Source organism: Taudactylus pleione, unplaced genomic scaffold, assembly GCF_031769625.1.
Source record: "Taudactylus pleione unplaced genomic scaffold, aTauple2 ptg000095l, whole genome shotgun sequence".
Classification (NCBI taxonomy): Eukaryota; Metazoa; Chordata; class Amphibia; order Anura; family Myobatrachidae; genus Taudactylus; species Taudactylus pleione.
The window spans coordinates 17,732,954-17,759,685 of record NW_028284497.1 but is presented as its reverse complement, the minus strand read 5'-3'; the positions used below and the strand labels follow the sequence as shown (position 1 = coordinate 17,759,685).

The following is a 26,732-nucleotide window of genomic DNA, read 5'->3' as shown; positions in this document are numbered from 1 at the left end:
CCAACATTTTATCCTCCAACATAACATATGTATCCCTGTACTGCCCATACCCTTCATTCTCATGTGTATACCCAACACATTCTGAACTATTTCTGAGTATCATATGGGTAAAGCTGGCCATACACCACGCCAAATTTCCCCTAACCATTCAACTAGTTGGTTGGTTGGAATGAAAATCCGGTAATGCATGGGAGGACATGACAATCAGCCATTTGCTCCCATACACCGGAAAAGGGACGAAAGCTGTTGTTTAGACAATTTAAATGAATCAGATTTATCCAACTTGCCTGAACGACCTTTTTCCTGTTTCCTGGTGTTTTGGAGCAAATTGCTGATTGTCATTTGCTCCCATACTTACCGGATTTTCATTCCAACCAACCAACTAGTTGGATGGTTGCAGGAAATTTGGTCTTGTGTATGGCCTGCTTTAGTGCCCAAAACATTCTGTGTCCCATGACCTTGTCTTTGCCCCTGATCTATCGTATTAACTTTACTCCTTGTGTACTAAAATGAAACATAGCTGTGCAAGTTCCTTCTAGAACACAGGTTCTCAAACTCGGTCCTCAGGACCCCAAACAGTGCATGTTTTCCAGGTCTCCTCACAGAATCGCAAGTGAAATAATTAGCTCCACCTGTGTGTTTTTTAAAATGTGTCAGTGAGTAATGAATACACCTGTGCTCCTGCTGGGTGACCTTGAAAATGAGGACTTGCATTAATTGAACAATGATTCCAAATGAATATAAGGCAGATAAAGGAACTGCGTGTATTAACGATAACATCACAGCAGTAACATTTTTATTCAATGATATATTCCTTTCATGAGAAATAATAGGAGAAATTATACAATGGGTTGTAGTAAAGCTGGTTGAGACACAATTTGTTTTACAAATGAAAAGGAGTGTCCTTGCTATACTGTACGAGCAGCATGCATATGGAGGCAATGGTCCAGTATTTAGCATCGCACAGCATGAAAAAACATTATAGCTATCCGAAAATCTCACGCTGGATAGTAATGTGGAATATATCCCAGTCATTAGGTAAATCTATAAATCTTTCTTGGAAAGATATGACTTGGATGAAGGCAAGTACATGTTGTGACCATGTTATTTTAGTTATTTCTACGCTTGTCATATTAACTCTGTATATTTTTATTAGTAGGTTTAAAATGTTCTAACCTTTTTGGACATTATCCCATACCAAATGAATCCATCTAGTGTGCACACAACATACCTACCATTCCATGCAAAAGTTTATGTTGAAATTAATCACACTGTTTCCTTCATACAGCCTACTTCTACGATGACCAGTGCACTTTCAGATATATTTAATTAAACCATTTAATTGAAGATGAAAACTCATTTAATGAAAGTTGTTTTCCCAGCATTGCTAAATAAACAAGTTGTAAATGATGCATTTCCTAAGGTTAATAATAACAAGACTCATTCCCACTTGCTGCTTTGTTTCAATGTAGCAACAGAGAGAGAGTTCTATGCACAGAAGTTTAATGAAACGTTCATTTTCAATCAGACATTCCAACGTAGCTACAATACCACACAAAATGGTACAGCTGCATGAAACTGTGCTACCCCCAGGTGAACTTTTTACTATGTTTTGACAAGATTTATTAGCTTTACCCTGAGAGCACGATAGCATTTAAAGACATATTTACAGCTAGTTCCCGCAGACAGTTTGCCTGTGCCACGTTTTGTGCGTTAACGATAGTAATATTCAGTGTGAACAAGCAAAAGTATTTATAATAAGGATCAATGATGGTTGTGGCGAACTCATTCTGTAGTAAGGGCTTGATTCAGTACAGATCGCAATTGCAGCTGCAAAGTCGCACGCAACTGCGAAAGTATGCTAATGCCAAAGCTCAGCTGGCATAAAAGTGCCCACTTCTGCTTTCTCCTATCGGTTTACTGTCGCTCTTCTGTGGAAACATCATGCAGCATTTACACCAGGTCTGACCTGCCACAGACACTGCGCGAATGTGATTTGCATATGATAGTTCTCAAATAGGTCCAAAAGCCCAGTCACCACACGCCCAGTCACCACACGCCCAGTCACCACACTCAAAAGGTAACTGGGCTTTAGGACCTATTTGAAAACTATCATATGCAATTCACATTAGCGCCATTGTGGTACTTTTTTTGTATATGTACTGTTTCTGGAGAGTGTTGAATGCTCCTTGTTTCCACAGGCTGTTGCTGGGGGTGACTGCGCAATTTTATTACATCAATTGTTTTGTAATTTATCGCTGCTGCAGACAATGCATGTCTCCTCACACGCAATAGGCCCTCAAGCAGCATATGCAATCGCAGTGGCAAATTTATGCACACCCAAGCAACAGCGTTCAAACGGCCAGACACTCCTGTGTTTTTCTGACCACTCCCCCGTCATACACCCTCAAAACCCTCACAGCCTGTCACCCACTCTGAGATGGATTCCTCTGTGCGTGCATAATCGCAGTACGATTGCAGCGCATGCACAGTGTGGCTTATATGCATGCGCAATGGCTAACAATCGCTCAATATGTGTAAGTAATTGCATTTGCGATCGCTACTGAATCAAACCTTAATTTCACAAGCAGACTGCTCATGCAAAGTATAGCATACACTTCAATGCATGAATTAGCCCTAAACCTCCATTTGCTGAAGTGTGATCACGTACATGCTATATTAAAGGACCCTCATGGGCAAATTAATAATTACTTTATGTAGGAGACTTAGGGGCCTATGTATCAAAGCTGGGAGAGTGATACAATTGTGAGATAAAGTGCTAACCAATCAGCTCCTAACTATCATTTTTTAAACACAGTCTGCAAAATGTAAATTGGAAGTTGATTGGTTAGTGCTTTATCTCTCCCAATTTTATCACTCTCATAGCTTTAATACATATCTTTACAAATATATGTATATGTAAACAGGATGAGATACACAGTATGACACTGTATATATTTAATATGAAACTATGGGGACAATCCAATTAGCCGCGGGTGCGAGTCATCACAGCAAGACCCACACTTTATGGCAGCCTGAACTCGCTCAAAGTGCTCACAGCCCCAAAGGGCTGCGAGGAAAATGGAGAGCGGGCAGTGACGGGTGTGAGATGAGGTGTCTGCCAGCATTTTGACTCCGTGGCAACGGCAACTCACCCCTCGTTGAGAAAAAAAAACATTTTTATTATACAAAATATTAGAAGATCAAAAAAAGTTCTAATGTAGTTTATGGTAGAAAAGCCACAAACAAACCACATTACTACTGTATCTAAAGAGCCTGTTGCAATTATAAACTGCAATGAATGTAGTAAAATGTTTGTCATACATTACAGGACTATAGCAAAGCTGCATACAAATGGTAGGGACTGCCCTAAGGGCATAAACAGCGTTTGTGGGCTTTTAGCTTCCAATAATAAACAGACACTTTTCTAATTCTGTCTAAACAGTTTGGGGATACTTATTACCTGTCAGTGATATGATGATCCAAAAGCAGCTATGTAGCTTCAGGAACTGGTTGTATAACAGTAAGCAGGACACAGAAACTCCTTGCTATGTGTATACATAGAAGAAGAACATTGGATCACTCACTGCACTGACCCATCCCACTCTAGATAAATACACCCATGTGTCTTCAATTACCTTAGTCAGATGTCCATTCTGGCAGGAAAAAAATGACTGTCTGCCCAGTGCTGACTTCCAGACAGCATTCTTCATTGCCAAATTAAGAACCAATTTTCATATGGCTAATAACACAGTGGCTGAATTCTAGGCTCCAATATATCATCCTTGAAGTTAAAAGCGGATGTGTAAGCCTCAGCTGCTTTCTATTTTAGGATCTAAAACTCAGATCATAAGAAGGTAGTAGCATTGTGCAAGTGGTAGAAATCTGTGAGAAACTACAGATACTGGGAGAAGAATAGGAAGAGCACACACACAACATATGTAGGCATGGATACCGACAAGCAGTAAACTGTGAGCCGGACGCTCTGACCAGAGCGCTCGCTCTGAAACAGGGCCCTCCTACCTAAAAATGGAGCGGCCTCCTGGCCGCTCGCATAGCTTTGGGTAACCACCCACAGCATATGCGAGCGTCCAAAAAGATGGTCGCGATGGTCTTGCGACGAGACCCTGCGGTAGGGTCTCGGTGACCGCAAGCCCTGGAGTGATTTTGGCTCTATCAGAGCCAAAATCACTCCCACTGACATCACTAGTGATGTCAGTGGGGCCGGACCCAGACGGTAGGCGTCCCCATGGGAACGCCTCCGTCTGGCAGCCACGCCCCTGGCACGCCCACCAAAGGGGGCGTGCTGTCAGTCACCATCGACAGCACGCCCCCATTGGTGCGAGACCCGGAGCGATAGCTTGGCTGTCGCTGTCCGGGTCTCGTGCATGCGCACGACGGAGCTCCCTCCGTCGTGCGCATTGGGGTAACATCGACCCGCTTGCGAGCATCCTGCGCTCGCGAGCGGGTCTGAATTACCCCCTCTATACCAAGGAGAACCACAATTATTACAACCTAATGCACAATAATGTGTAAGTGTTGCACACAATAAGCCCTCATGCATTATCTATCCACCTGAACTCTGTTGCATTTATGTGATGTTAAAAGAAGCAGAAATGCACCTCATACAGAGCTTACATCATCACTATGAAGGAATAATGTACACAGACAATGGAAAGATGCAGGACAGAGCATAGAATATTAGCCAGGCATGCACCTATGCTCCGTTCTATGCACCTCTGAACAACTATGTGGATATTACAGCCTTGTATTGTATTATGTTCATTTCTGATCAAATTTATATAGAGGAACAGTGTAAATGATTGGCAACATTATAAATACAAACTGTAGGACAACCCCCTCCATTTGGAGGCAGTACACCAATGTTTACATTAGTAGGTGGGAGGTGAGTGCAGTATCCTATCCTTCTGTCACAGGAACTACGGTTCTTAGTGCCACACTCCCAATGTAACACTGACATGAAGGAGCAGCAAACAGGAGCTGCTGGCTGCTTTTCCTGCATCTTAGCGGCTGGATGAGGTCGTTATAGGGGAGAATTATCAAACAATTAGATTCTAGCTATTATTTATCTAGTACATACTATAAAATTATATGTAGAATCTGATTGGTTGCTATGGGCAACACTTCCTTTTTTGTTTCTTTTAGAAGGTTTGATTAAATCACCACCTACAGTACTGTGCAAAAGTTTTAGGCAGGTGTGGAAAAAATGCTGCAAAGTAAGAATGCTTTAAAAAATAGAAGTGTTAATAGTTTATTTTTATCAATTAACAGAATGCAAAGTGAATGAATAGAAGATAAATCTAAATCAAATCAGTATTTGGTGTGGCCACCCTTTGTCTTCAAAACAGCATTAATTCTTCTAGGTACACTTGCAGAAAGTCAGGGAATTAGTAGGATAATAGTCAGGTGTATGATTAACCAATCAAGTGATAAGGATCATCATTTTCATATGTAGGTTGAAACACAGTCATTAACTGAAACAGAAACAGCTGTGTAAGAGGCTTAAAACTGGGTGAGGAACAGCCAAAGTCTGCTACAAAGGTGAGGATTTGGAGACAGTTTCATGTCACAGGAGCACAGCAACAAGACACAAGGTAGTTATACTGCATCAGCAAGGTCTCTCCAATGACAAAGATTTCAAAGCAGACTGGGGATTCAAGAAGTACTGTTCAAGCTCCCTTGCGGAATTAATTTGATTTCGATTTTTCTTCTGTTCATTGAATTTGCATTTTGTTAATTGCTAAAAATAAACTATTAACACTTCTATTTTTTAAGGCATTCTTACTTTGCAGCATTTTTTCCACACCTGCCTAAACTTTTGCACAGTATTGCACGTCACTCATTCAGGGGTGGATGTACTAAGCCTTGGAGAAAGATACAGTGGAGAGAGATAAAGTACTAACCAACTAGCTCCTAACTGTTATATTTCAAACTCCCTGTAATCTCAGTTAGGAGCTGATTGGCTGGCACTTTGGGCCTGATTCAGACCCACTCGCGAGCGGCTGTCCGCTCGCAAGTGGGTCGATGTTCTGCACTGAGCATGCGCACGACGGAGGGAGCTCCGTCGTGCGCATGCGCCAGACGCGACGAGCGAAGGACTTTCCTTCGCTCGTTGTGTCTGATCAAAGGGGGCGTGCTGTCGTTGTTGATTGACAGCACGCCCCCTTTGGTGGGCGTGCCGGGGGCGTGCCTCCCTGACGGGGGCGTTCCTAAGGGAACGCCTACCGTCAGAAGCCGGCCCACTGACATCACTAGTGATGTCAGTGGGAGTGATTTTGGCTCTGATAGAGCCAAAATCACTCCGGGCCTTGCGGTTGAAAACCTCAACCGCAGGCGCCGGCTCGCAGTTTCGATGGTCGCGATGGTCAAGACCATCGCGGCCATCAAACTGGACGCTCGTATAGGCTGTGGGTGGTGACCCACAGCTATACGAGCGTCCAGGAGGACGCTCCATAGTTATGGAGGACGGCCCTCATTCAGAGCGTGCGCTCTGCTCAGAGCGTACGGCTCTGAATGAGGGCCTTTATCTCTCTCCACTTTCTCTCTCCATATCCCCCTCAGTGCTCTAGGATCCCTAACTTATACTTACCTACTCTCCCGTAACCTGCAGGAGATTCACAAATTTTCAGGGCTCCCAGAAGAGCGAGTGCTTCTCCCGCATCCTGTCCAATTCATAGTGATGTGGGAAAATGCCGGAAATCGCTGTCCATGGGAGGGGGCGGGACAAATATGATGTGTTTTTATGATAATTACTTCATTAGGCTCTGCTCCTCTTAATAAAGGCATGATTCGATGCAATTTTCCATTGAGGGGGCGAGGCCTAATTACGCGAATAGTTCGGCCTCATCACTGGCCACTTGCATCTCCTCTCCGGGCTTCTCCTGCAGAAGAAATAATAAAAGTAGGCAAGTATGCCTTAACCCAGTGGTTCCCAAACTGGGTGCTGCGGCACTTGCAGGGGTGCCTCGGGTTGGTGGTCCAGTACCAAAAAAAAAAAATTTTTAGTCCATGTGATAGACAGTTATTATCATTGGTTTTGCCTATCAAAAAATGTGGACAAAAAGAAGCGCAGCCCTGTCCTCCACCACATGACTGAACCTATGGGTGACATATAAGCACAATTTACTTCATATAAAATTTCTTAATACGAAACCTTTGGCCCAGGGGTGCCTTGGAAAAAATGCTGGTACTCTTTGGCGCTGTGATTCGAAAAAGTATGGGAACCATTGCCTTAACCATTAGTGCCTTAGGCAAGTGTTTAAGTCTGCCTAATGGTAGCACTGACACCATATTTGTAGTGTAAAATAGCTATATGCGTATAATTGCATATTTGATAATCATATACATATAGAAAGCCTCTCAACTGTCCTGATTTGGACAGTATGGTCCCGTTTCTACAGTATCCCAGCTTTTTCTGATGGGAAAGCTGGAAGGTATGCCTTATTAACCTTGAAGAACAGCACTCAATGGGTACCACGTGGACATGCCGATTCCCGGCATTACAAAGTTGGGAGATACGCGCATAAGTGTATGTTGAAATTGACCAAGATCAGACATATTGTACTAAATTCTTTATCCCAGTTCTGAGATATCTTATATTGGTCTTTAAATTGTAAGCTTTTAAAATATATAGCAGTGTTTCCCACAAGGGTGCCATGGGGCACTTGAAAAAGAGCCTCGGGTTGGTGCTCCAGAACCAAATCCAAATATTTATGGTCAATGTGATAGGAAAATATTTATGGTCAATGTGATAGGAAAAACCAGTGTTAGTGGCTGCCAATCATAGATATGTGGACAACCAGAGCCCAACTCTGACCACCACCACATAACTGAAACTAATGGTGCGTACACCCGGTACGATTAAAATGCACGATATGAATGATAACGATATCAAGCATATTGTTATCATTCATATCGTGCATTTTTCGGTGTCTCCAACCCACCAACGACCTGCAATGCGCGTGCACTTAAGGACGATAAAGATATTGTCAATCGACCGTCCATGCAGGCCAACCTGGTCGATATCGACCAGGTTACTATAAGGACCCGCAATTCATTGTCCATTGGTGGGTTGGTGGTGTGCTGGATGATCGATCATCCAGCACACCCGGGAGATCGTTGACGATTGTCCCTCGTGTATGCACCATAACAATAACAGGTAAACACAATTTACTTAATTGAATAATTTTTGCAAAGTTTCTCAATAAGAAACTTTTGACCTAAGGGTGCCATGGAAATATTGCTGATACTCTAGAGCCCTGTTATTCAAGAAAGTTTGGGGACCACTGATATATAGGTATATACAAATGTGATCACAAAAAGAAAAACAAAATTGGGGATAATTTTATTTTCTTCTTTAACAGAATTAATTTTTTCAGTAAATTTGCTTGATATTTAGAATAATGAACTATAGACTTAAGAACTGAGTATGTAACATGTTTCGTTTAACGTAAATCACCCTAGACTGTCAGGTTACATGTCTCATTTGTCTCTTGGGCATCTTAATAACCAAACAAAATAGCTCAAAGCTCTATTTTAAAAGAAGATAATGAAGCATTCCTACTACAAATGACATCTGATATACTAATGGGTATGAGGTTGTTATTTGTAATCCTGCACACAGAGAATTGTGGAAGTGTGGGAAAAGTGGAGTATCTTTGTGTACATGACATGATTACAACCTTTGTATGAGCAACAACAAAAAATTACTGCCTTGTTTATGCACATAATACTCTGCTTTCTTATTGTAAATATATAAAGTTTAAACCCGCAAATAGGTTAAGTATTAAAAGTTCACCATCTTTATAGTATAAAATAGTATGGTTCTTGTCACTACAATCTACAACAGAAGACTATAATGATGCACCACAGATGAATATTAAGATGTATTATATCCTTCAAACAGACTTGGTATACATGATTGATGTATTATTATTGATGCTGTCCAAGCTGGTCTAATTGTCATAAAGTTAGATAACTATCATTACTATTTCTTTGTTTTTTATTTTGTTTCACTGTGGATCTCTCACAATTTAAAGGAACAATCCCTTCCAAAATTAGGTATTTTTCTTTAACATAGAACAATAAAATTTGCCCGTAAAAAAAGACAGAGGGATTTAGGTGACTGGCTGGCTCAAACTAAGACATCATGGAGTAGATTTACTGATTCTACCAAAAAGGAAAGGAAATGTATTAGATCATAGATCATAACTATAATCTGACTGGTTGCTATGGGTAACACCTCCACTATTCCTATTTAGAAGTTTTATTAAATCTACTGCCAGGTCATAATCTTCTGAGAACAAAAAGAGAGCAAATGTTTCCAGGAGTGAGTCACCTTGTTTGGCAGAGGCAGCAATCTAAATGTGCCCTACAAATTATTGCAAAGGGAATATGTTTAGCACTCTAGCACCTTAGGAGCAGGACCTAGGAGGTACGCAAAATGACATTTAGGAAACATGAGTAGTAAATGCAACAGATCAAACTTGTGGAAATAAGGCAGTTGTCCCATGCCAAAACAGAACTGGCATATAACTACCAGGTGTTATTTGAGTTGTAAAAAAATGTGCCCATTCATTTTCTTCTATGCTGTTTCGGCGCAGTCTTTTTAAAAAATATAATTTTTTTAAAATAAATGGCCTGAACATTTCCTAGCTGTCCCTGATTATGAAAATATTTCAAGGTTTTGAAAATTAAACCCAATATTTGTTTTTAATTAACTCCTTATATGTTAATATTTATTTAATTATATATATTTTTTTACAAACCTCCCTATTTTGCTGGGACTGCCGGTTATAAGGGGACAGCTTCATGATTATGCAGGCGTGTTTTGGATGCAGTCAGGTCTGTTTTGGGTGTAAATGTGGATGTGTTGGGTGGAACAGGGAAAGGTTTGTGAACCTGTTCACTTTTCCTCGGTAAGGATTGTTACCCAACGACATTAAGGAAATGCCACGGACACTGCATGTGAAGCATGCAAGTCATATTTAACATCTAGGGGGTGATTCTGCGTCGAACACAGTCGTGTCTAAATTTACATATGGCCAATAGCAGCCTACGGACTAAGATATGCTAATTAAGCTATTTGACCGTCTATGTACATATCTGTTCATTTTCAGCCACCCTCATTAGTATCTGAACCTGTTCCAGCCCGACACTGAATGCAAAAGATCTGCCTGAAACAGGCGTCCCAACTTCCCCCAAGCACCAAATAAACATGGAAGTTGGATACTCCCATCAGACGCAGCTATTCCGTGTGTCTTAATACTCACGCATAGAAATGTCAGTTGTGGTTAATCTCTGTTTGCTCGAGATCTGACACAGACTCAACTACATGCTACTTCGGACACAATGTTTGGTGCATGCACACAATATGTTTTCAGATAAGATGCATGCGCAGCCAGCTTGATTTAGGGAACTGTGTACATTTCTTAAGATGCGTCTGACTCAGAATGAGACCCAATGTGCAACTAGCTCTTAAATTTGTGGTACGGGAAGGGGGACAATAGAGGACACTCATTGGAATAAATAGGATCTATCCCCATAATGATTTATATGCTTTTACTGATGTTAGATACCAGCAAAGCCTGATTTTTAATGCCAGTTAGGAAACTGTCCTTAAGGCACAATACAGCTGAATTTTTGGACCATGTACAGGAAAATTACTGGATTTGAAACAAAGGTACAGTTCTTCATCATAATCTTAAAGTAAATATTTGCTAGTACAATGCAACTGGCAGCTACATATTAATCCAACAGTGACACTTTTCTACTCTTAAGTCCATGCAGGTTACTGAATTCCTTTAAACTACCCACCTCAGAAGTTTACATAATAATAATTATCATTAGGACACATTTGTACAGATATCTTACATACCCATGGAATCTGGTAGCAGAAATATTTTGTGTCTGTGTTTGTGGCACCTGTAATTTATAGATCAGGTTTGTTTAGTATCTGCTCTTCTGCCTTTCATCAGCTATGATCAGTTGATGAAAGGCTCCTTGTTGATATCCTCTATGTTACAGGGTTCTTTCCTTCAACCTTCAGCTTCCTTTTCTCAGTGTATTCTCAGCAGAGCTGCTTATGTATGTACTTACATGTGTCTGCTAGTATGCAGTGTAGGAAGCCAGTGGCAAACGCAGGATTTCTAGAGGGGGGTTTCCAAATGCTGGATTTTAGAGCGAGTGTGGCCAGTCCATGAAGAGGGCATAATTAGCACTTAACCATCTTTAATATGCATCATACAAAGTATATTGTGTCATAATTCCAGCATATACAGGACCAGCGATCACAGTAAGCCATAAGACGTGGCAGTAGCTGAGCTTAGCTGAATGTTTTTTTATTTCAGATGTAGGCACCATTACAGAGCATTGGAGCAAGTCTGGGAGTCTGGGGGAGCAGCAGGAGAACCTAGCACTGCCCTGGACATATATGTACATATTGGTCTCCTTATGCACTGGATAGTGTATTATTATATGGTATTAATAATTGACCCTATTGATAGTCTATAGCAGTGCACCCCTAACAGTGCATGTTTTCCATATCTCCTAGTTGGTGCACAGGTGTATTTATTGCTTGCTGACACATGTTAAACGATCCACAGGTTGTGCTACTGAGAAGAACATGCAGCACTAGTAAAATTCTATATTACTATTTATATTGTGGTCATGGTGTGGGCTGGGGAGGGGGGTTTCCAGGCAACAGGAAACCCCCCTGCGTTTGCCTATGGAAGCGAGCATGGTCTTGCAGTGGATGTTGACAAATAAGCTAAAATCCATACTGTCAAAAGTGCTCATTGATTATTACTATATGAGTCAGGTGTCTTTAACATTATTTACTTCTGTAAATGTACCTGACAAAACATCCTTACTGCATGAAAAGCTTGCACTGTAATATATCCATGATTACTATTGATCTTATTATTTATACAATACAGTTGATGCATGTTTTCACAATGCACATGCTCTTGTATGTTCGCAACTATGGGCATAGCTGGTTGGCAATGGAGAGTTTGCATCTGACTATGTTTAGCAAAAGTGTGTTAACGTAATTGTAGCCTATACAGAGTTGAAGGTGTACAAAGAGGTGCCTGTGTATAGACAGATCTCTTGAACCATGGCTAGGGCTGCGTACTGATAGTAATGGCGGCTATGAAGCCAAGGGAGAGATGTATCAAGTCATGTAAAGAGTGGAGAAGACGACAAGTAGAGGTGTCCAATAGCAACCAGTCATCTTATAGATAGTACTTGATATATACTACCTCATTGGTTGCTACGGGCAACTTCTCCACTTTTACACACGGCTTGATACATCTCCCCTGAAGTGCATGGATAGGGGTGGTGCAATCACATAGATTCGTACAGTTCTGCATTCAGGCTTAAATCATACTTGCCTTCTCTACCAGGTGTCACGGGAGGCTCTTGATTTTTTGGGTAACCCCCCGCACAACCGAAAAAGTAGGCAGATCTCCCACATCCTGCCCATTTCCTAATAAAGTGGGCAGGATAGGAAGATTTTCCAAGAAATGTCTGCGTCCGTAGGGAGGGGGCAGGGCTAAAGTGCGCAAATTTTGAAATTTAGCTTACACCCCTCCTCACGGACCTGCAAATCGCTGGCTTTTCCCGTAAAGGGTGAGGGGCCTAATGACGGCTATAGTCTGGTCCCACTCCCGAAGCTGAGAGCAGCAGCTCCTCTCCTGCCGCTCCCAGAAAGGATTCCAGAGAAGTCGGTAAGTATGGCTTAAATCTCCATTTAGTTCCATGCATCCAATGCGGGTATAATTATAAACAACTTGAATTCAACTATGCACCAGCCTCAATGCAGTTACAAACAAGTACTCATAGTCAGGTGTGTCGAAATAAGGCTCTGTGCACTCTAACATGTGTCCCCACTGACTGGTCCCCTCTTTCTCTGGTGGGTGCTTCATATCCCAGTCTGCAACTGGTTAACACTATGTCGATAACTATATATAGCTGATCATTAAATTGCATTATGATAAAGACATGGAGGGTTTATACCTGATGTGCTCCTTCACTGCTCCAAGCGTTTTATAACGTGCTGCCAAGGTAACTGCTATATTGATCTATTTGAAGTGTTGGATACATTAGGAATGAAATATAACATTGAATGTGACATTATTTCTTCAATTACATCACTAAATCTACATTTAGAGTACACAGCATCTCATTTCAGGACACAGTACTCAATTATTAAACCACAAACCTGCACATATTTTTGCTTTGAAGTGACAATAGCAGAAGAATGCAGTTAAATGTCTGCCCACACAATCCCATAACAGAGACACTTGATCTATGATATGGAAAGGAGAGCTCAGCTGTTGAAAGCCAGTCTAAAAAAAAAGATTTATAAAAGCAGCATGAAGAGGTGTCTTTTATTATCGGACTTTAGATCAGTTTCAAAACCAGATGTTTAACATCAGTCAAAAAATAAATCAGTGCATGGAAACATTTTTGTATATTGCTGAGTTTTTCCACAAAGAATACAGTAATATGGAGCCATGAGTCTATAAGCCCCAAGGTTTTTAATCCAAATTCTCATCATCAAACCCAGATAAATGTGAGTGTGATATTGCATTTCTGCAAACTGACCTTCTCAAATTGCCCTGTTCCTTTTTCATTTCAATATATCCCTCTTTTGAGCCTGATGTATAGGTCTATGTCTATAATTCCTTTGTTTGCTTTTCCAAAAGAATCCGCATTACACCCAGATCATACAGTCCCACATTTGTGAATGAGGACAGTCGGTTTTGCAACTCCACAATGGGTTGTGGATGTGACACAATGGGAGCTGTGGCTACACTCATGGCTGTGTGCCTAGTGCTGTATTCACCCTATACCTATTCATTACCTACACCCTATATATAGCAGAACTGCAGTGATTAGGTGCTACATGCAGTATTGAACGTTATATACCTCCCATGTTTCCCAACCATGGGGGCAAAACTGTCCTGATCCAGTCCCAATTCTCAGGTTCCTGAAAGCAGGAAGCAGAGCTATTCATTGCCCTAGTTTTTTCTTCACTGAGCTACCACTCAGAATTCACGTAACATAAATGGCCTTTGCTTCGTTTATTGGTCACCAGAACAGACACTATTATATAATAACACGTTAGTGCATAGCTACGTTTCAAAATATTTTCCAGGAACACTTTGCTGCAGAGCTGGTGCATCAGGTCTTGGAACACTACCGTCCCCATCATGTTTACAGAATTTAAGATCAGTATACTTTGCTTTTTATTATTTAGGTCATTTTTAAACCAAAAATGTACTTAATAAGAATATATAATAAAAATTGCATATAACATTTAAAAAATGAGATAAATCATTGTGTGGTTTGTCATTACTGGAAAATAATGAGAATTTCCTCCCTTTAATAACTGGGATGCCATTGGAAAGCAGGGACTGTAGGGAATTATGCATAATATACTCTGCTCATTACTAACCTTCAAACTATGTTCTATGAAATAGTATTTTTTTATGCTAGCTTTAGATAGGACTCTGCACTATATACTAATAGGTGCAAACGCAGAATTTGCTGGAGGAGGGGAGGTACCGTATGTGTGTATGGGGCAGAGCTAACATTACGTATTAAAGAATTGTGACATATTGGACTCTTCCTCTCCACATACACCTGCAAATAGGGTTTATACATAGAAAAAAAGCATTGATAATATCAATGTTTTTAGCATTCTTTAGTCCTAAACATTGATTCGGAAGCATTGATTGTTTCTAATGTTAAACAATATTTCTAGTTATTTCAAGTAAACCACCTACTTAAAACCACTCATAGCAAGGGAATTTCATCATTAAACCTCCTATTAACATGTTCATACGCTAAACTTGTTGAAAATCAGTCAGGGTGGGATGTATAAAGCATCAAATCTTGAAATAAGTATATGAAACTAGCTGTAGTTGTCAGATTATATTATTGCAGTTAAGTAGATCTATGTAGTGTGCAGCCACACACAGCAACACACTACACAGATCTGCTTAACTGCAATGGTTTAAACTGACCATTACAGCTAGCTTTGTATAACTAGAATTACGAAGCTTTCTATGCAGGAAAAAATGTCAGAGGTTCCCAAACTCAGGGCCTGATTCAGACCCACTCGCGAGCGCTCGTAAGCGGGTCGATGGTGGCCCAGTGCGCATGCGCACGACGGAGCCGGCTCCGTCATGCGCATGCACGAGACCCGGATAGCGACGGGCAAGCCGTCACTCCGGGTCTCGTACCAAAGGAGGCATGCTGTCGATGTTTGGTGGGCGGGCCGGGGGCGTGGCTGGCCAGACGGAGGCGTTCCCATGGGAACGCCTACCATCTGAGGCCAGCCCCACTGACATCACAAGTGATGTCAGTGGGAGTGCTTTCAGCTCTGTTAGAGCCGAAAGCTCTCTAGAGCTTGCGGCAACGAGACCCTACCACAAGGGTCTCGTCGCAAGCCCGATGGCCGCGATGGTCTTGACCATCGCGACCATCTTCCTGGCGGCTCGCTATAGCTGTGGGTGGTCACCCACAGCTATGCGAGCGGCCAGGAGGCCGCTCTAAAAACACAGAAGGCCGGCCCTGATTCAGAGCGAGTGCTCTGTCAGAGCGTCCGGCTCTGAATCAGGCCCTCAGTCCTCAAGGCACCCTAACAGTCCAGGCTATCCATGATTGACTACAAGCGACTAATTAGTACCTCAGTCAATTTGATTTAATCACCTGTGCTCAAACATGGATATCTTTAAAACCTAAACTGTAGGGTTGCCTTGAGGACTGCGTTTAGGAACCTATGCTCTATGTGTTAAGTATCTGGCTGTAATACATAAGGTTTTGAGTTCGAGTCCTGGGTATGGCATGCTGAGCAATGTGCATTTTAAATACAGGAGAATTAAACTGAAGGTACACATATATCCGTGTGACCAGTTGGGTGGCTGGTTACCATACTGTCATGATTATACGCCTTATTTTATGTTGAGGTCTGGAGCTGAAGACCCTTCTGCCTCATTGTTAATATGGCCCTGGCTACTGTACTGGTTACCAGAATGGCTTCTGTAAAACATGCCTGTCAGCAGAATAGTTTCTGTTATGTAGAATAACCACAATAGATTCCTCTATAGTCTATATGGTTTGTCATCAGATGGGCTTTTGCATTGTATGTTGGTCACCAAATGAACCTCTGCTATGCTGGTTATTTTCAGTTTTATGCTGAACTGAGAACAGGGCATTTGAACCATGAATTTATTTATATTCCTTCAAAATATACATTTCCCATAAATTTCAAGGACCTCATAAATCATGCTGACTTAGTACTTCCATTGACCATCATTCTATATTCGATAATACTCTACAGAATCACTGCAAGTGTAAGGAACGTGGTTTTGTGGTACAATATTATATTTTATAATAAGAATAGATGTTGAAATAAAAGGAATTGTACACTTTTGTACACAGCCAGTTAGTCTTAAATTGCTTATGGGGGCATTTTGCCAACCGGTTCTCCCACTGCTCCCAAATTCCATTTGCTCAATTCCAATGCTCACAGCCAGCAGAGGAAAGTGCTGACAGGGAGAACTAAACAGGAGATTCAAACTTACACTCACCATGTAAATAGTGAACATGGCTTATAAATGGAGAGGGAAAGTAGCGAACAGTCGTATTTAGCACATACCCCTCTCCTAGCAGTTGTCAGCACTGCGGGGCCCAACTCTGCGGGACCATAGTGGAGCTATGTCCAAAAGGCTATGCAAAGTGCACAATCTGTTATATACCTGTTTTTTTTAGGAGATGGAAAAAGTCTTATGTGCCTTCCACAAGGTGATACTTCTTTAAGTCTGCACCTAAATACTTTTCAGTACCGAAGTTTTCTTAACTTTTAAATTCTACAATGCACTGATAATACATGGTATCATTGTCAGCTCACAAAGTTTTTCTCCACAATATGTTAATGTTAAAGGAAAAATCAGGGACTTCTTTTTTTTAAAAAAAAAAAAATCGGGAATTGAAACAAGTTTAAATGGAATTTTAAATAATTTAAATATGCAATGCCCTATCCAAAGAGCCCACTTAAAATCCTTAAATAAGCTCTTGGAACAACGGCACTCAAAGCTCTAATAATGTAACAAAATATTATGTACTTTTTAAAATAAAATTCGTCTGGATTTATTCCTGGCGCCAATGGTTGAGTAAAGGAACCACAAGTACAGTACTGACAGGAAGATTCCAGGTTCCGTCACTGCGGGAGCCAAAAGTGCATATGTTCTACAGGAAATGTTACTTTATCACAGCAGAGAGAGCCCAGCACTGAGCTATATGGAGACAGACAGACAGCCATGCTGTTTGACATGAATAAAAAAAAAGTAACTCTATTGCATTAACTACTGCATTACCAGCAATTGTAGGCAGACTACGCCATAAAAGTGACAATATATAACTTGCACTGAACCTTGTTACTTTTACCTCAAGTTGTCCAAAAATTTCCAAAAATGTAGTGAAATGAAATCTCCCAGAGCCTGAATTCACTTTTCCTTTCAATAACTGGTGCACATAATTTACATATCTAAAACATTTAAACCATCCAACAAATAAGAAATTGAGGTGTGCTGTCCTACACAGGACGGAACTGCAGTTGATGCACGTGAGAACAAAAAGATGTTTAAGCAAGCTTAATAAAATTCTGACGTGTCAGTGATTCATGCATACTTTTCTTGGGAAACAGGATCTATAGGGGCAATTAAATTTTTTTGGGCGCTCTAAGTAATGGTCGTATCACGATGCAATTTAATAGTTGCATCAATTGGGCCTGAATGCTGTGGGCACCTACATTGCTGCTCGCTGCCTTATATATATATATATATATATATATATATATATATATATATATATATATATATTGAAGGCTTAAGTTTCGAAACAGTTAAAGCACTGCAGTTTATTAGTCATTCTTTTCCACATGTACAGTTCTATTTGTAAAATATATACCAGGCAAAGCGGTAAGTAGAAAGGATCGGGGGTAATATTCCAACTCTTGAGCAGTGAGGACCCTGGAACCCAGCACTGCAGGAAGCCAACCACATGAAGTTCAAACATGCAGTGAAGTCTACATTTTCACCACATGTCTACAACTTCCAGCCCGCGCTGAAGAGCTGAGATATGCACAGTGAATAAAGTTACTTACCACAGAGAAACCACCATTGACCACATCATGTTTCTAAATATGTACTAACTGAACCTCTAAATATGTATTAACTGAACCTCTCAATCATGGCAACCAAAGAGTGTGAGTAATATTTTCTTTATGGCGTTTGATTCTTCTTAACATGATTATCCACTATATTATTTGTTATATATAAACTGGATATACTGTATTCAATTACAAAAAGGTGCTTTTCACACTGAAATGAAGTTTATTAAAACAGCCCTTCCAATAAGAATTTATGCATATCATCACAATGCACAGAATCGAAATAGTCCATGTGCTTCATCCCATTCAGTTAAGGCACATAGGTCAGCTCCAAGCTTGGCAGACCTTCATTACTCTAATACCCGCTAGCAGATATATGGCAATATCCATGGGAATACACTAAGAACCATCATGAATATTGGTTCAAATCGCAAAAAATATTTTCTCCAGTGTAAAAGTGAACAAACAAGGTGATTTTGATATACAATTTGGCCAACTTAGATCAGTAGACATAAAATCGGTGCGTGTATGGTGCTCCACCGACCACCACAGATTGCAAGGAAATCCTACCAGATATAAACTTGTTCTTGTGCAAACTGAAGCAGCTGCTGTTCCTGTATGTGTGATCATTAGCTGGTGGCACTAAGAGAGCCCCATGGATTAGCTATGACTGCCAAACAATGGAGATTGTCCAATCCTGTGAGTTACAAAATGAAATGCAGATCCATGTATAGAGTGACCAAGCCAAATAACCAGATCTCAATGTGTATCATCATCTTAAGGCTAAATTAAAAGAGAAAATCAAGGGACTATTGGCACCTCCATTACATGTCGTAGTATAAAAGCAACTATTATTCATGCTTGTTATAAGATGTATGCTAGATAACTACAACTGGGCCCTGCTACTGCTATCCTGAATTAAAATAACACCAACAATAGCAAAACTCAATTTATATTTTAGATTTTGCAAGATTATGTAACTTTTTACAGTGCTGTCTAGGAAATGAAAGCAGATACCTTATTGGTTGCTTTGGGTCACAGAACCTTTACATATTTGCCTTGTTTTTGAGCACCCTGCCCCCTGCATGGGGAATCGAATCCTAGTTCAATATTTGTGCCATCACAGTCCTTCCCCAACTGCATTATTACATAAATCACGTCACCATTATAGTGATAGTGTTAATGATCTACAAAACTACCAATCCAATATTAGCAGTTGGTCCTTTATTTATCACTTGGAAAAAGCAGCTCAGGTATGACCGGATTATTGAATATCTAAAATACCTTTATGTGAACGTTTCTCTAGGCCATGATTTGACAGATTTCTGCAATTGTTACTTGTAGACAGGAAGCTGAACTGTCATGTCATTGTCTTCACTACAACATCTGCCGGCAGCTACAAATGTACTTTTCAGTCCCTGTTATCGGGGTTGTGAATTATTATGTGATGTGTGCAGGGATCATTTATTGGTTTAGACGTTAGGAACACACACAGGAGTCATATCTCCTTCATCCTACAAAAATGCATTGACCTCACAGGCAAGTTATGTTCTTATCAATTTTCCCAAGAGGGAACATTGCAGAGTATGGGGTCATTTTTTTTTTAGGCATGACTATCAAAAATGAGCTCTAAAGTAAGCTTGTTTAAATACAAGTAAGGCTAAAAACTCGGAGCAGTTCTTTCATATGGCTATGTACAAATGTCCAACACTGTATACTATAGATAAACAGTATACTGCCTGCGTATACTGTCTGCTAGGAAAGCCAAAAAATAAATAAAAAAATAAATAGTAGGGAATATTTTTATTTTATTTTCCTTAAGTAAAATATATGGCATATGTAATTTCATATAGATGTATATGTATAGAAGATGGCGGCGCGTCAAGACGCTGCGGCTGCTGTACTCACAGTTGGTGCTCGAGGACTGGGTTTGTGTTTGTACTTTTATGTAATTTTATATGACTGTGAGTTTTCTTGCACTACAATTTCGCTGGTACATTTGTAATGTGGATGTGATAATAAATATTGATTGATTGATGTCATTTTCATACAGATTGTCTAATTTCTCCGCTTGCTGTTTTAAGTGTAATGTTCTTCAAAAAAGGATGCCTACTGAGATGACCAATATATACAGATATAGGACTTACCTGGAAACCAGTTATCAACACAAAATTCACAAAAAACATAGAATAAGTGATGTGAAAATTTCATAAACACAGACATGTCTAGTCCTAGTCACTATGAGGAGCTCTGCTGCATAATTTACAGTCTAAATAGAATAGAGTGTTTGTTTGTTTTTTAATATGTAACTTAATATATATTAGGCATGTAGCTCAAAATTATTTTAAAAATCCACACGCACAGCTGGAGAACCCCAATCCTAAGTATTCCGTTTAATTCATCCTATACTTAGGGGTATATTTACTAAAGTGTGAGTTCTTAAGGTGCCTACACACTTGGCTATGTGCTCACGATCCGACATCGTGTACGATTTCCCTTGAACTCTCCCCCGGCAGCTTCCCGGTAGTCCTGCACTCGATTTGGTGTAGAAAGTGTCCAATGTGACAAACGATCTATCGTGCATCCTTAACTTTTTCCAGTGCATCGTGTCCCAGATTGGCAAATCTGCCCTACAGCACGGCAAATCTGAAGATGCGATGTACGACCTGCGAGGATGCGCATCAGCATCGTGAGTGGACACACACAATTTGGGCATATTTTACACGATTTGGGCAAATTTTACACGATTTGTCGTCACGATGCGTCGGAATCGGGCAAATCGTGTAAAATATCGCTAAGTGTGTAGGCACCTTTAGAAGTAGAGATGTTGCCCATAGCAACCATTCAGATTCTAGCTATTATCTTCTAGAAGGTGCTAGATAAATGTTAAGTAGAATCTGATTGGTTGCTATGGGCAACATTTTCACTTCTAAAAACCCGCACTTTAGTAAATATACCCCTTATAGTCTATGGTGGTCAATGAGCCTTCTGTTACTTGGATAGTGCCCTCTAATCACTCAACATCCATAGCTTATCAGAAACCAGAGATTGTTCATATAGAAGGATAGGAAATATACATCTCTATAGTTATTATTACATGCAATTGCAAACCAGCTTGTTGCCTAAATATCAGATGGGAAATTTAAATTGCTGTGTGCATCCAAGATAATTACAGTACTGCTGTCAAAGTTCAAAATTATAAAATGCAATATTGGGCTGCTATTTTGCCACCAGCAAGAAGCTTTTTTTTAGTATATAATCTACCTGAGTGCTCCTATTACTGGAACAAAGTGAGGAGCAATCATCATGCCAACATTGTCTGTGGGGTCTGGCAAGCTGTGGAGGAGGATGTATCCCTCCACAGCATGTGCACTGCAGATAGGGCAATTCCTCCTCCTTCAAAGCTTGCTGGGCTCCTCAGGAATTTGGCCATGCCCGTCTCTCTCCCGGGCCTACAGTTTGTCTCAAGGCCCCGTACACAGGACATCTGGGAACCCACAAAATCTTTTAAATATTAGACCAGATGTCAATACACAACTGACTTGGTGGGAATTTATCAAATCTTGGAGAGATATAAAGTGGGTAAAGGGGCCTATCCATTAGCAGATAAATTGATGATGGAACGATATATATCGTTCAGTCGTTCAATTTATCTGCTAAAGGATAGGCCCTGAACGATGAAAGATGCGCACTCCCGCGGCCGATAAATTTTATCTTTCGTCTCTCCAACATGTTGGTCAATTATCGCATATTGCTGCCAGATATTAGAAATATCTGGCAGTTTATATGCAGTAAACGACGAAGGACGAACTATATTAGCAGCAGCTACAGAGCACTGGAGAGAAAAAAATCCACTCCCTGAATGATGTCATGCAATATCGTTCATCGTTCGTCTTTTGCAAAAATCTGTCATATACATGACAGATATCTTTCAGCACAGTCACCGGAATTTTCAATAGATATCTCCTGTCTTTCATCGTTCAGAAAAATATCTGCTAATGGATAGGCCCTGTAAGTTGCCCATAGCAACCAATCAGCTGTACATTTTACAGTCTGTGCTTGCAACAAATGACAGAAACTGATTGGTTGCTATAAGCAAATTCTCCACTTTGTCTCTCTCCAATATTTGATAAAACTGCCCCTTAGTATGCAACTTGTGCTATAGCAACCACAACTGAAATGCACAAGGGAAACCTGAGTGAAGATGGCTACCACCAAAACTATTAACAAAGGTGGAAGTATGGTCAGGTATCGAATATTGATGTACTCTCACATGCGCACGCGCAAATTAGCAATTTCTCAATTATTTTGATTATTCAATTTCCCTTTGATGATAATCGCACCATATAGATTCCGAAGTAACAAACCCATATAGATCCAAAAGATCAATACAGATTTAGTGCATAGTACATAGTTCATGTTACTTTAATAAGACAGAAAGTACATAAGTACATAAACAGTGCATAGTTCATAGTACTTTAATTTAAAAAGTAAGAAAACAATTCAACGGCAACATCTGCATTGTCTAGATGGACATTCTGATTACATATTTTATATTATATAGCATGACATTTCTTTCTAGCGATCTTTCCTCCACAGGCAAATGTATGCCAGGTGAGCAGGTCATGTCAAATACGTGCCGTGCATTCCTCAAATCAATATACCAGTTCCTTAGCCACCACACCTACAATAAAACATGACTGTTTAACTTCACGTCAAACAGATTTTCCTTAACAATGTCTGGATGTAAGGTTATGCGATGTCTGCTGGGAACAAGACTAGGACCCTTTCTTTCAGTGCTAGCTAAAGGAAAACAGAGAAGTACATTATGAAATATCCTGAGGGACGTATTTGCTTGGAGCAAGGCTGTAAGTGTAGCCAGTTGGACTTAAGAAAAAAAATCAGGTCCAAGAAAAAAAGCCATTTAGCAGTCCAAAAGGTAGAAACATATTGCATATACCATATGCAGACACAAATATAATCTTCTAAAACAAACAGATAATAAAAACATTATAACATTTTTACAATACAATGAAGTCTGGAAAATGTCTTTTTTGATTACTTAAGATTATTACTTATTTTTAATGCAGTCCCTTAGCTTTGCAGAAAAGCTCTGCATTGCATCTGTGTATGCTACAGTGCATTTTACAGATTATCCACACATTTATAAGCAAATTCTGACTAAATCGTGTGAATTAACTTACTGACGGATCAACAATTCACTCAATAGACCTCTTGCCTTTCGGTCTGATTAAGAGTTTAATGTTTGCGTAGCCCTCTTGCGTAACATATCTTGTATGAATTTGCAATGCACATGCCCAGAAAATTAGTACATGTAACTATGGTTATGGAGATTATACGTGATTTGGGCACATCCACCATTATGATTATGACTGAACAGGTGGAACTGGGGCTGGAAGAGACGATTTCACGAGGGCAAAGTTAAGTGACAGCATCTTCAGAATTTGTTTGTAGAAAAGTGACTTCATGATTCAGTTAGTTGTGAATTGCCTCGTACGTAATTTGAAGTATAGGAAAGTGCAATTCAATTAACAAGACCTGTGTTAATGATCACATCTAAAAATATGGCTTAGTTCGTTCATTTCTGCTTGCACCCCCTAGAATGGCACCCATATAGTCACATACAGGTAGGTATATGAGAAATGGATCAGCATTTGACATAAAAAGGGAAAAACGTGCTTTAGCCACTAATTTCAGTATTCAGGATTAGCCTTTAAATCTGTCCTAATATAATAAAATGAGCTGTGATTAATTTCTAGCAATTTAAAATTATTGTCAATGACAAAATAATCCAACCTGTGTCACTACATAGGGTTACACTGGAGTCTTTGCTGGGTTGACAAACTGATCTGACAAATCTCTCGTTATGTGTCATTAGCTTCTGCCAAGGCTCCCCGACATATTATAGTTAAGGTGCAATCAAGTGTGTAATAAGCTTCATTTTCACTTTTCAGGATTCCTTATTTGGGTATGTGCCTTTGTAGATGCTTTGATCTTTGAATCATGTAGAATAACTATCAGGGTTATGGTGAGCTGGGCTAATAACAACCACAAAGCCACCACTGTACATAAATTATAGCACTAGTTATTAAAGAAACCTATTGCTCTAATTTGAATTATCAAATTTGTTCAGTGCATTTAAAGAATACAGGAACCACTGTGTCCTGGAGACTGATCACAACATACAATTTATATTCCTATAGATTCAGTTTAGCATTAGCAAAGGTCTTAAGATTGTCCTCTAATTGAGGAATGTGTTAGATATTGCAGAAACCACCCTTTAAATTGCATTGTGTTCCTTCTGTACCGTGCAGCTCACCTAATACAAAACTGGCTCCTATTTAAAGTAAGCCATTTTTTACTGGAAAACAGTTGATTTGGTCAGCATAATATCTTATTTTGAAACACCAAGAAAACCAACTCATTAGCGATCTGAAAATGCAGCGCTATATTTTTTGTGTGGTATAAAATTTCAGGATTTGCCTCTAGAATAGACATGATTCTCTGCTCCTCCTTCTCCTCTTTGCACAACCTATTGACCTAAACCATGGTACGATCACTGTGGTCACTTCCATCCTCAGCATCCTGGGCTCTCCCATGGGTAGATCCTCCTGGAAACTGAATGAAGGTCCCATGGACTGCCCACAGACTTGTGTGGGAGGTCCACAGGGCAGTTGTCAGGGGACAAATTATTAGTTACTCTGCCCACCACAATAAGCTCCATAAACAGCAATTCTCACATTTCACCCACAAGCTCCAACGTTTAAAACAAGTTCCTAAACTCCATCCTACAGACTGGAAATTTCAACTTTTATTGTCCATACATCAGGAACTTAATCTTCTACTAGCAGAAAAGACAGAGAGATCCCTCTGCTGGTTTAACCAGTGCTTCTACAATAAAGAGAATAAAGCGGGCTCCATGCTAGCCCATAAACTTAAAGCGCGCATTGCTTTCTTTATCATACCCACAATTAGGGATTCTCATAACACATGTAAGTATAACCCCTCTACGATCAATGACATTTATAAAACTTATTACCAAGCACTCTATAACCTGTACCCCCGGGGCCCCTCAGATATTGATCCTCTCCCTGCAGTCTTAGACTATCTTTTTAATCGTCTTAATCCTAATCAATCGTCCTCATTTAATCTTCCATTTACCAAGGTTCCCAATGTCCTCCTACAAGACATTTCAATTCATCCTACTCTCACCTATGACTGACACATTCAATTCGAGGGCCGATTTGTCCATCCCAATACGACCAAGGCAAAGATCACTATTATCTCTAAATCAAGGTGCTGGCGAATAGACTGAATCCCCTCCTACCCTCTATGATCCATCCAAACCAAGTAGGCTTTCTCCCATTCAGGCAGGTGCTGGCACACAATTAAGCTCCTCTATCATAATAACAGTTATCTGGTGCTTGCCTTGGATGCTGGGAGCCTTTGATAGGATTGCCTGACCCTTCATGTCCCAAACTCTATTGAAATTTGGTTTCTTTTAGTAAATCTTCAAGCCATTCTAGCCCTTTACCACAACCCCTCTGCTTCTATCCTGGCAGGTGGGATCCTCTAGGACAGCTTTTCTATCACTAATGGCACCAGATAGGGCTGCCCCCTTTCACGGCTGATATTTGCCTTGGTCATAGAAAATCTAGCCTCCAAAATTCTGTCCAACGCTGATATCTGCGGCTTTGTGGTTAAGGACTCTCATCTTCCTTACCCTGTCGAATCCTATTCGTCTGATTCATTACGGATCGCAATATTGCGTACGCACAAAGTTCAACTACAATAGCATGCTAATCCATTGTGATCGCAATGCAAATTCAGCACTACATAAGGACGCCCACTTTACATTGCACACATCCATAATACTTAGCAGAATAGCGAAACCATTGGTACAATCGAGTACCATCGCAGCCTCACGCACACTTGCACAAGCCCTGACCTGACCCTGAAATTGCTATAACCACGCACGCTATGAGACTTCAGACTGCGCATGGGATCGCAGTGGATAATTTATGCACGCCCATGCAATGGTGTGCGAACGCACTGGCATGCCTGCGTTTGGCCGACACATACATTTGAAATATAGTAACAGTTTTACCATTGCTTTTGCCTAACCTCACAACTTTGAACTTTTTTATTACTCATTTTCAAAACACTTTAAATCACATATATCCCCCTCAATAATAAAAAAACCCCACAACTTTGTTCATCAAGCATACGCATTCACCAACAGTGTTCTTTCACCAGCATTTTGAAAAACCTTCAACACTGTCGTTCTCACACATACACTATTCTTACCCCATCCACACCGTGACCATGTTGTCTTCAAATTCTCACTTTACTCAGTGCCTACCTAATCCTTTATTCTGCCCCCTGTTCCCACCTCTATCCTTCCCCCCCTAATCTCCTCCACTTCTTCCTCCCCTTCTCTCCCCTCTGTCTGTATGCCTCCCCTCTGCTTCCCTCCTTCTCCTCTCCTATAACTCCTCTTTCATTCTTT

The 26,732-nt window shown here is 40.4% G+C and overlaps 1 protein-coding gene across 1 annotated transcript in view; it reads right to left on the bottom strand.

The window, feature by feature from the left end:
* Positions 1 to 26,732, bottom strand: part of ROR2 (ROR family WNT receptor 2) — a 183,798-nt gene that overhangs the window by 94,503 nt on the left and 62,563 nt on the right. The window lies entirely within an intron of this gene.